Raw genomic sequence first — 8,951 nt, forward strand, 5'->3', positions numbered from 1 at the left:
ATATCAAAAAATCGGATTAGGGTTGATCTAATATGATTGAGGTAAGTTTTCATAAGATAATCATGAAGAGATCCCGAATCTGGCCTTTCCTGACGCTTGGACTCGCCGAGTGCACCAAGGGACTCGCCGAGTCAGGCCAACTCGCCGAGTCCACTATGGAACTCGCCGAGTCCATAACTCAGAAACATCAAAAATCGAATTTTGTAGTTAATTTTCAAACAAACAAGCAACAATTTAATAGAAACCAAGCTAGGCTCTGATACCACTGATGGGTTTTAGCCATAAGAACTTTCCTATGTGCGCATGCACAACCCTAATGTTTGGATCTAGGCTTTCTAATTAAACATCATTTGAATCCAAGACTTCTAATGACTAATTAGGTATAAGAACAATACAAAATCAGATCTAGAAGCATACCTTTGAATCTCTTGTTTGATCTTGTTGTCTTGGAGCTCTAGAGTCACAATTATCACTCCTCTAATGGCTTACAAACACCAAATAGCAAGGAGGATGATTTGTGAGAGAGGAGAGGGGAGGAAATCCGGCCAGGGGTTCTTTACTTGAGAGTAGATTCCGATTTCCCTTTAGTCATAGGGTCTATTTATACTTGTAGACTCCTTAAGGGTTTCACCTTAAACCCTAGTTGGATAATCTTCTCTTAAAGCAATCCATATCCTTACCATAGATAGCCTTGGACGATTTTGAGCTATCCCTAGCCCTAGAATCCGTCCATCCTTCATCGAATAAGGATTTATAGTCTAAAGTGTAACTATCAAACAATTGACAATTTATACCCTCTTATTTAATTAATCTCTTTAAGTCACCAAATTAATTCTAATTAATTTATGACTTATATTAATCAAATAACAATATTATTATTCTTTATATTATTCTCGTAATATATTAATAATATTTATTCTCTCTTAATAAATCATCCTATCAAGTTGCTATGGTGAAGGCAACCCAAAAGGACCATGAACAACCGAGTCAAATACTTGCCTAATATAGTTGCAGCTATCTGCGGAGCTCAGCAACGTACACCCCGTGTTCCACGTGTCGAATCTGAAAAAGTGCTTATCAGATGAAAGCCTTGTTGTTCCTCTAGATGAGATCGAAGTAAACGAGAATCTCATGTTCGTCGAAGATCCGATTGAGATAATGGACATGGAAGTTAAGCGTACAAAACAAAGCCGCATCCCGATTTTGAAGGTTCGATGGAACGCTAGGCATGGACCGAAATTCACATGGGAGTGCGAAGATCAAATGAAGCAAAAGTACCGTCACCTTTTCTCTAGTTCCTAGGAGCAACCTTCAAAAGAATTTCGGGACGAAATTCCCTCTAACGAGGGGATGATGTCACAACTAGCATTTATGGGCTAGAAAATTTTGTTTATGTATGAATAACTCTCGATGTATCTTGTAACTTTAAGATTGATGCTATACATGTTATACTTCTCAAAAAACAAATGTTCAACTCAAAAGTCACTCGTGAAGCCCAAAACCTAATTCAATACATCGCATACACTCAATGTTGGCCTGTAACCCTAATTTCCCAGTTCAAACTTTTATTAGACCATGACTCTCTTATTGGGCCTAATGGGCCAGTACACTCTCAATTGGATTCTTTTGGGCTAATAATCCTCATTTGGGGCCTAAATAAATCCATATTCATTAAACTATAACATTTTGGGACATAAGACTTTTATGGACCTTATTGGACCTAAAATGTCTCACTTTGCTTTCATGAGCCTTGATTGGGCCGAAAACCACATAATTAATTTTAATGGGCTGAAAACCCACCTCTTTAAACATTTGGGTCGTAAACTCATAGGTGGGCCCACATGGATCAAAAATTTCTAATGGGCCAAAGCTATATCAAGCCCAAGGTCCATATTTCTCTCATTTTTCTTTCCATTCTTGGTTTTGATAAAAAAAACTCATTTAAACAAAACTTTGACACCTCATCTTTATTTAGTGGCAATCTAGGTAAATATTTTACATCTAACTAAGCATCTACACTCTAAACCATCATGTATTAACCAAATCAAATCACCTCTCTCTCTCTCTCTCTTCTCTTCATAACTCTCGGCCGTAAGGATCCCCACCATCACCTTCATTTCACTCTCAAACTCACCTAAAAATTCTCTCTAGAACTCTTAAGAAAATCCCATTTCCCTCTCCAAATTCATGTGTGCTTATGTGAAAGTCCAAGGACTACTTCATCCAAAATCCATTCATCTTGGTAAGCTACTTCTACTAAAGAGGTTTAACTTCATGTTTATGTTAAAAATAGTACTCATTAACTCTTGAAATCGTGATTTATGCATCTTAAATCTCCTAGAATTCGAACAGCTCATCAATGAAGTAAGCTAGGCCGAAAACAACATCATTTCCTCATATCTCTTCATAAAAACCGATCAAACCCCAATGTGAGTTCATACCCCCTATTCTCGATTTTTACTATGTTTTGGGGGAGGATACAAGTTGCTTTGTGTTAGAAACATGTTTGTATGCATGTTTATGTGTGTTTTCTATTTTATATATTGTGACTATGTGTTGAAACTACATAAATTGGAAAGATCTTCTATAACTTGGTGATATTTGCAAACCAAATCATTACATGCAACTTACTATGAAAATGGAAAGTTTAAAACATGTTATGATACACTAGAAACAATATAAAACCGTTTTAGGGACCATTTTTGACGAATAAACAAAACGGTGAAGCCTTTAGGGTATTCACGGTTTTACAAGAACCAAAGGAGTCATTTTATATAAAAATGGGTCTTAAAGGACATTTATGGTTTTGCGAGGGCCAAAATTGTTAATTTTCACAAAAAGGGCTTAAAATTGGGCCTTCACAGTTTCATGGGATTAAATTGTAAACTTTTGACTTTTGTGGACTAAATTGTCATTTTGAACAACTTTGAGCCAAAAAATGTAACTTTTCGGTTAAATGGGCTGAAAATGAAAATTTTATTAAACTTGGGCCAAAAAGTTAATTTTTATGCATTTGGGATGAAACTGTCAACTTTCATAAAATTGGGCCGAAAATGATAATTCTAACAAAAGTGGGCCTTTTATGTGATTTTGGTAAACAATTGAGCTTAAATGATCAACATAATAACAAACAGAACAAATACGCCATTTACACTTTTAATTGGGCCGGAATATACCTTACATGCTTATTGGGCCTTAGTGGCCCATTTGCATGTTTAATTGGCCCTGAAATACACACTACATGTCTATTGGGCCTTTGTGGTCCAATTACATGCTTATTGGGCCTGGAATATACATTACATGTTACTTGGGACTTTGTAGCCCATTTACATGCTTGTTGTGCCCAGTAGACTTAAAACATACACGAAAACATTATTCACTACATTACACGATGTAATAAGATATTCGCGTAAATTCAGTCAATGCTCTTGCGAGACATTCTATTCATACGTACCTATCTAGTGTACTACCCTAAGCCTGTAGATATAACCAAAGTCTCCTGGAGGGAGAGTGAGAGTTTGTGTATAGATCTATACGGGGTTGACAACCCACACCTGAGTTGTTCGCTACTATTAGACTAGGCTAGTCTAGGGTGAAAAACCTTACCTTAAACAAGTCAGCGCTTGAAAAACGTCATGACAGGCGGATCAGTCATTATCAAGTATGGTTATAACGACTCACATAGAGATTAACTCCACTGTAAAATTTACGGAATACATATACAATTTTGACTATACTAAAACATCCATATATACACTGGTATCCGATCTTAGAATTTTTAAGACCACAACACGTTTACAATCAAAAATAACGGATTTTCTGGGAAAAGCATACAATTATACAATACCATCTAATTGCAACAGAAAATATAGGATTTTATGGAATACTCTTTTTACACGTTTTCAAAACAGAAACACACCTGCTAAACAAAAGATTTGATACAAAACTTTCAAACCATTTTACAGAAAATATCAAATTTTCTCGTGTTTACTAAATGATACAAAAATTTTCACTCAAACATGCTTATGAACTCACCAACATTATATATGTTAATGTTTTCAAAATAACTTGTATTCTCAGGAAATCGTTAAGCAGGTGGACATCAAGAATATGTGGAATTTTGTTGCATTTTGTTGCTATTATAAACCTTATATTTTTGGGATGTAACTTTTGTAAACAATTACAATGATGTAAACTCAGTATTGTTGTATTATTGTGCGTCTGATGATGATTATTGCCTTGTTTCTATTATACTCAGTGTGATGATATTACAAGATGAAGTCACCCAAACCCCGGACGTTTCCACCGTTTCTCCGGTTTGGGGTGTGACATAAAGGAGTTCTATTGCATGGGATAGGGCCATAGCTTAATGAAGGTGGAAACTTTGAGCTTTGTGAGCTTAATTGTTCCTAGATCTGAAGTCATTACTCTATTATGCACTCAAATCCCGAGAGTGACTTAGAAATGTCCCAAAAATGACAATATGCAAGCCCTAAAGAAGATCTAAGTGATGGACAACTAATGTTTAAGCTTTTTACCTCAAACAAGCTTGAAATGCAACCAAAACTCTAGATATACTGTCTTCTTCTTGGATCTCCAAGCCTTTCCTTCCTTCTCCAAGCTTCAAATCACTAAAATGGCACAAAAAGCTCACGAACACTCACAAACTGATTAAGGTTTCAAGAATAGGGTCTGAGGGTGATGGAGGCTGGAGTGGAGGCCATACAAGTTGTTTATATAGGGTGCAATCCCTAAAGTTTAGGGTGTCATTCAGACAGATCTACTCGTCGAGTCGCGGCTTCCGACTCGTCGAGTAGATACTTCCACCCGCGTCCAGGATTCGCCCTACTCGACGAGTTTGGGGCCTCAACTTGTTGAGTCCCAATATAAAAATGCAAAAACTCATATTTAAACTACGTACTGGGAACCGGGCGTTACACATGTCAAAGCTAGTGGGAGCATAAGTGTTATGCTAGTAAGAATATAATTATCATGATAGTGGGAACATGATTATTATGTGAAGTGTTGCAAGTTAGCAATACTAGTTATAGGAAACAAAGATTACAAATTTGCAAAGTTGCAAAGTTTGAAAAGTTGTTTCGTTATAATAAGGGAGAGGATACTTATACTTTATTTCGAATCTAAAAGTTTAGATTGAAGTATTAATCAAACTTAGTCATGGATATATGAATACCATGTTGAAATATTTCAAAATTGAAAATTCTATATATAGAAATATTATAGCAAGAGACTGGTCCAGTATCATGTATTTATGTGAGACATTATCAATTGTATTCCATATGCTTCGAATATAGGATCGATTGCATATTCTATAATATTCGCGTGTTCTAACTTTCCAAATGCCTAGGGCATCAAGAGGGAAAAAAGACTAGAAACGGATACGACTAAAGTTATTAAACAACTGTCAAGGACGATCTATGGTTCGCCAAGGATTGGTCACTTATGGGCAGTTGGAAGTATAGTAATGAATGGACTGTATTGACATTATTATGAATAAACAAGATTCTATTAATAATGAGTTCTCATATGGAAAATATGGAAATGTTTCCATAATTGGAGTTAGATGTTAATAATCTAAGTGAAAGTTAGAAACTTTTATGCAAGAAGGATGTTCGAAGGAATGTACTTTAAATTTGAGACTTCTCTTCCTTGGAATTGTTTTGTTATCAATCTCCGGTAGAATTCTTTGTAATATCGTTGGCAAAGTCTATCTGACTTTGGGACCTCAACATTACAAAAGGTACAATGCATGATAGTTTAGAATCTAACACATTCTTATAGTGGTAAGAATTAGGGTTTCTTACACTAGGTAATAAGAATTTGGAATTGTGAAATGAGTTTCATTGAAAATGTCTTATATTGATATATTTCACAAAGTAAGGAACATAGGTAAACATAGTGTGGATGGTTGGAGCATAGGATAAATATTGTTTTAATTCAAGTACAAAGTTGATAAATTGAAACATTATACAATGAATAATGTGTAGTCAATATGGTGATTAAATAAAAGGGGTTTTATTTATATTCCAAAGGTTGAGACCATATTGGATTCGATTATTCTTGTGTTTCATTTTGCATGTTTTAACTTCCCGAATAATAAAAAATTTCAAACTATCCATAGTTGATAATACTTTGGAAGTAGGTATTGAAGCTAGATTGCGATGAATGGGTCTGTAGATTGTCTAAAGGTGTTTAGACATAGCACAAGTTTGTTGTAGTATTCATGAGTACTCTTGTAATAAGATTTCAGTATTAGAATAAACCCACGCTCATTTTAATCACTTCATGGATTTTATCACGAGTGATCATGAGACGACAATATCTTATATTCTTGAAACGGAGAGATATGAGTTGCAGTCTACAAGTTGGTTGCACATTGATGATATGTAAACGTAGAAGTAACTCGGTGTTATAAAACGTATCATTATGTGTGATTTGATGAGTAAATAGAGCAAGCACATGATTCGAAGTTTATCCGTTCATTTTACCCTAAAAGGGATAAAAAGCGATATCTGTGGGCCCCTCGATGATTTAGTGATGACAACCCTAAGTGCTTGGCCAAGCCTGCACTGATTTGATTTGTTCAATTAGTCGGTCGTCATAAATCGGAAATCGGGAAACAACACATGGACATATAATATGATTGTAATCCATGTCTCATGTCTATATGATATCTAGAATGGAGGAATATATGATCCCTTATCTAATGGACACCTTTCCAATAAGATCAAAGTTTGACAACGGTCTTTTGAGAGCTACGATTGCTAATCAGATTTGGAAGTCGTACTCGTAATTATAGTTATTAGACTTATCCAAGTGGGAGACTGTTGGATTACGTGTCTAAGCCCATAACTATAATTGGTATGTACTTGACTAGAGAGTAGTATGGTACATTTCGGGTTGCCTTCACCAGGACAATCTGATAGGATAGATAATTGAGAAAGAGGTTATTTGTGATTTATAAATATATTATAAGTATAATTTATTAATTGTGAAATCATATTATTTAATTAGTATTCATCAAGAATTAATTTTGAATTAATTTAGTGATCAAAACAGACTAACTAATTAACGGTGATTGATTATGTAAATCAATGATACATATGGTTTGGGCTATTGATCCATGATGGACTAGGTTTATGTGAGAGTCCATGAAGAGTTAGTCTATATGAGTTATTGGATCATAAGCCTAAGTGTAAGAATTAGGGTTTGCTTAAGACTCTTGGAATTCTACACTATATATGTATTCCTTTAAAGCCAAAAATCGTGAACTCTGTGTTCTTAGAAGCCCTAGATGATTTTTGTGTCTCCAAACCTCTCTCTCAAGTTCCTCCTATTGTTCTTGGTTTGTTGTAAGACACTTGAGGCACAACACTTGGGGTGCTAGGCTCTTGAAAGACCAAGTTCTACAAGCTACAACAAAGAAGTAATCTTCTAACTAGATTTTATGATTCAAATGTCAAATTGTATGCTAGTTTTAGGCTTCATGCTTTGGATAATTTTATTGCATGTATAACTAGAGAAAACATAGATCCAAAGCATTAGGGTTGTATGTGCACCATAAGGATGTTGGAGTACATAAAACCCAACAGATAAGTAGCCTAGAATATTCATATGTTATCTATATCTGACTCATGGTCCCTATTTCTTGAGTAGACCTAGTGCTTGAAGTAAAAGGGAAAAAAGGCGGCATGCGACTGATGCTATGTAGCACTGTGTTAAATTTGGGCTGGAAGAAGTATGTTATGCAATGCAAATACATTAATTGCATGAATTGCTATAATATTTTTTAAGTGTTAACAACTCCAGGTTCCAAGCTGTGATTTTTAAAAAACTCGTTAACATAATCAGTACTAGCAAGGTCGGGTTTGAACGTCAATTCGAGCATAACATCTATATTGGTTTTGACTGGATCTGAATATAGTTCGATCAATGTTTATGTAATAACAAATTGATTTGTCGCTTTATTTTTTTCAACAGTGAGTTCAGATGAAGAGGTGAATAATCGAGGGAAACTAGGGTTGTGGAAATGAATGGGGAGTGTATGCGAGTGAGTGATAAGTGAATGTATATTGTGATTGCGAGAAAGAGGAATGGTAGTTGATAATTGTACCTTGATATGGAGCTCAGAGACTGGTTTGCATCGTTGAAGGAGGAGTCGCTCTGAATTTCGCCACCAGTAGATCCAATATACTCATAATATTCAACAACTGAATCAATCTGAAAAAATCTAAACAACGATGAATCTAGGTCATCCAGCTTCAACACGTGAGTGTACTTCATGTGATTAGAAGGAGGAGGTGGTGTTGGCTGAGGGAAGATCAGAGTGCATTGTCGCTCTTTTTGTGCGTGAATAAGCAAGGAACAGAGACTCAGGTTGATTATATTTACTTTAGGACAAAAATGTAGAGGAATGGAAGGCAATTGGAAAGACCTGGAGAACAAAATTCATCATAGTTTCATTTGTTTTGGAATTTATTCTTCAAAATTTGTTTAAATACCCATTAAATGGGACTGTTTTTCTATTTTTATTATTTCATAAACAAGTGTTAGGTTGTTACTAATTAGTAGCTAAAAGTGGTGGTGGCTTATTGGATATTTAATGACTAAAAAAGGAAAGGATCCATGCTTTGCATGGGTGAGGCAAAAATCATAAAGCATACTTTATTTGTGAAAGATGGAAATACATTAACGAGTTCAAATTCAATACATAAACATGGTGTTAAAACTTAAAAAAGTGACCCTCTTAAACTTCAGCTACCGTAGCCGACAAACACTCGCAGTCGAGTTTCCTCATCAGCAATCGCAACCGCAGCCTCTACCAACTACAGTCTCTCTACTAGATTACTTTACTTGTCTTTTATTGTAATACTCTCTATTGTCCAGTATTCCTTGCATGGCTACTCTTAGAGATGTAATCTAGTGAACTT

This window comes from Lactuca serriola, chromosome 6 (genome assembly GCF_051521515.1).
Source record: "Lactuca serriola cultivar US96UC23 chromosome 6, Lser_US96UC23_V15, whole genome shotgun sequence".
NCBI lineage: Eukaryota > Viridiplantae > Streptophyta > Magnoliopsida > Asterales > Asteraceae > Lactuca > Lactuca serriola.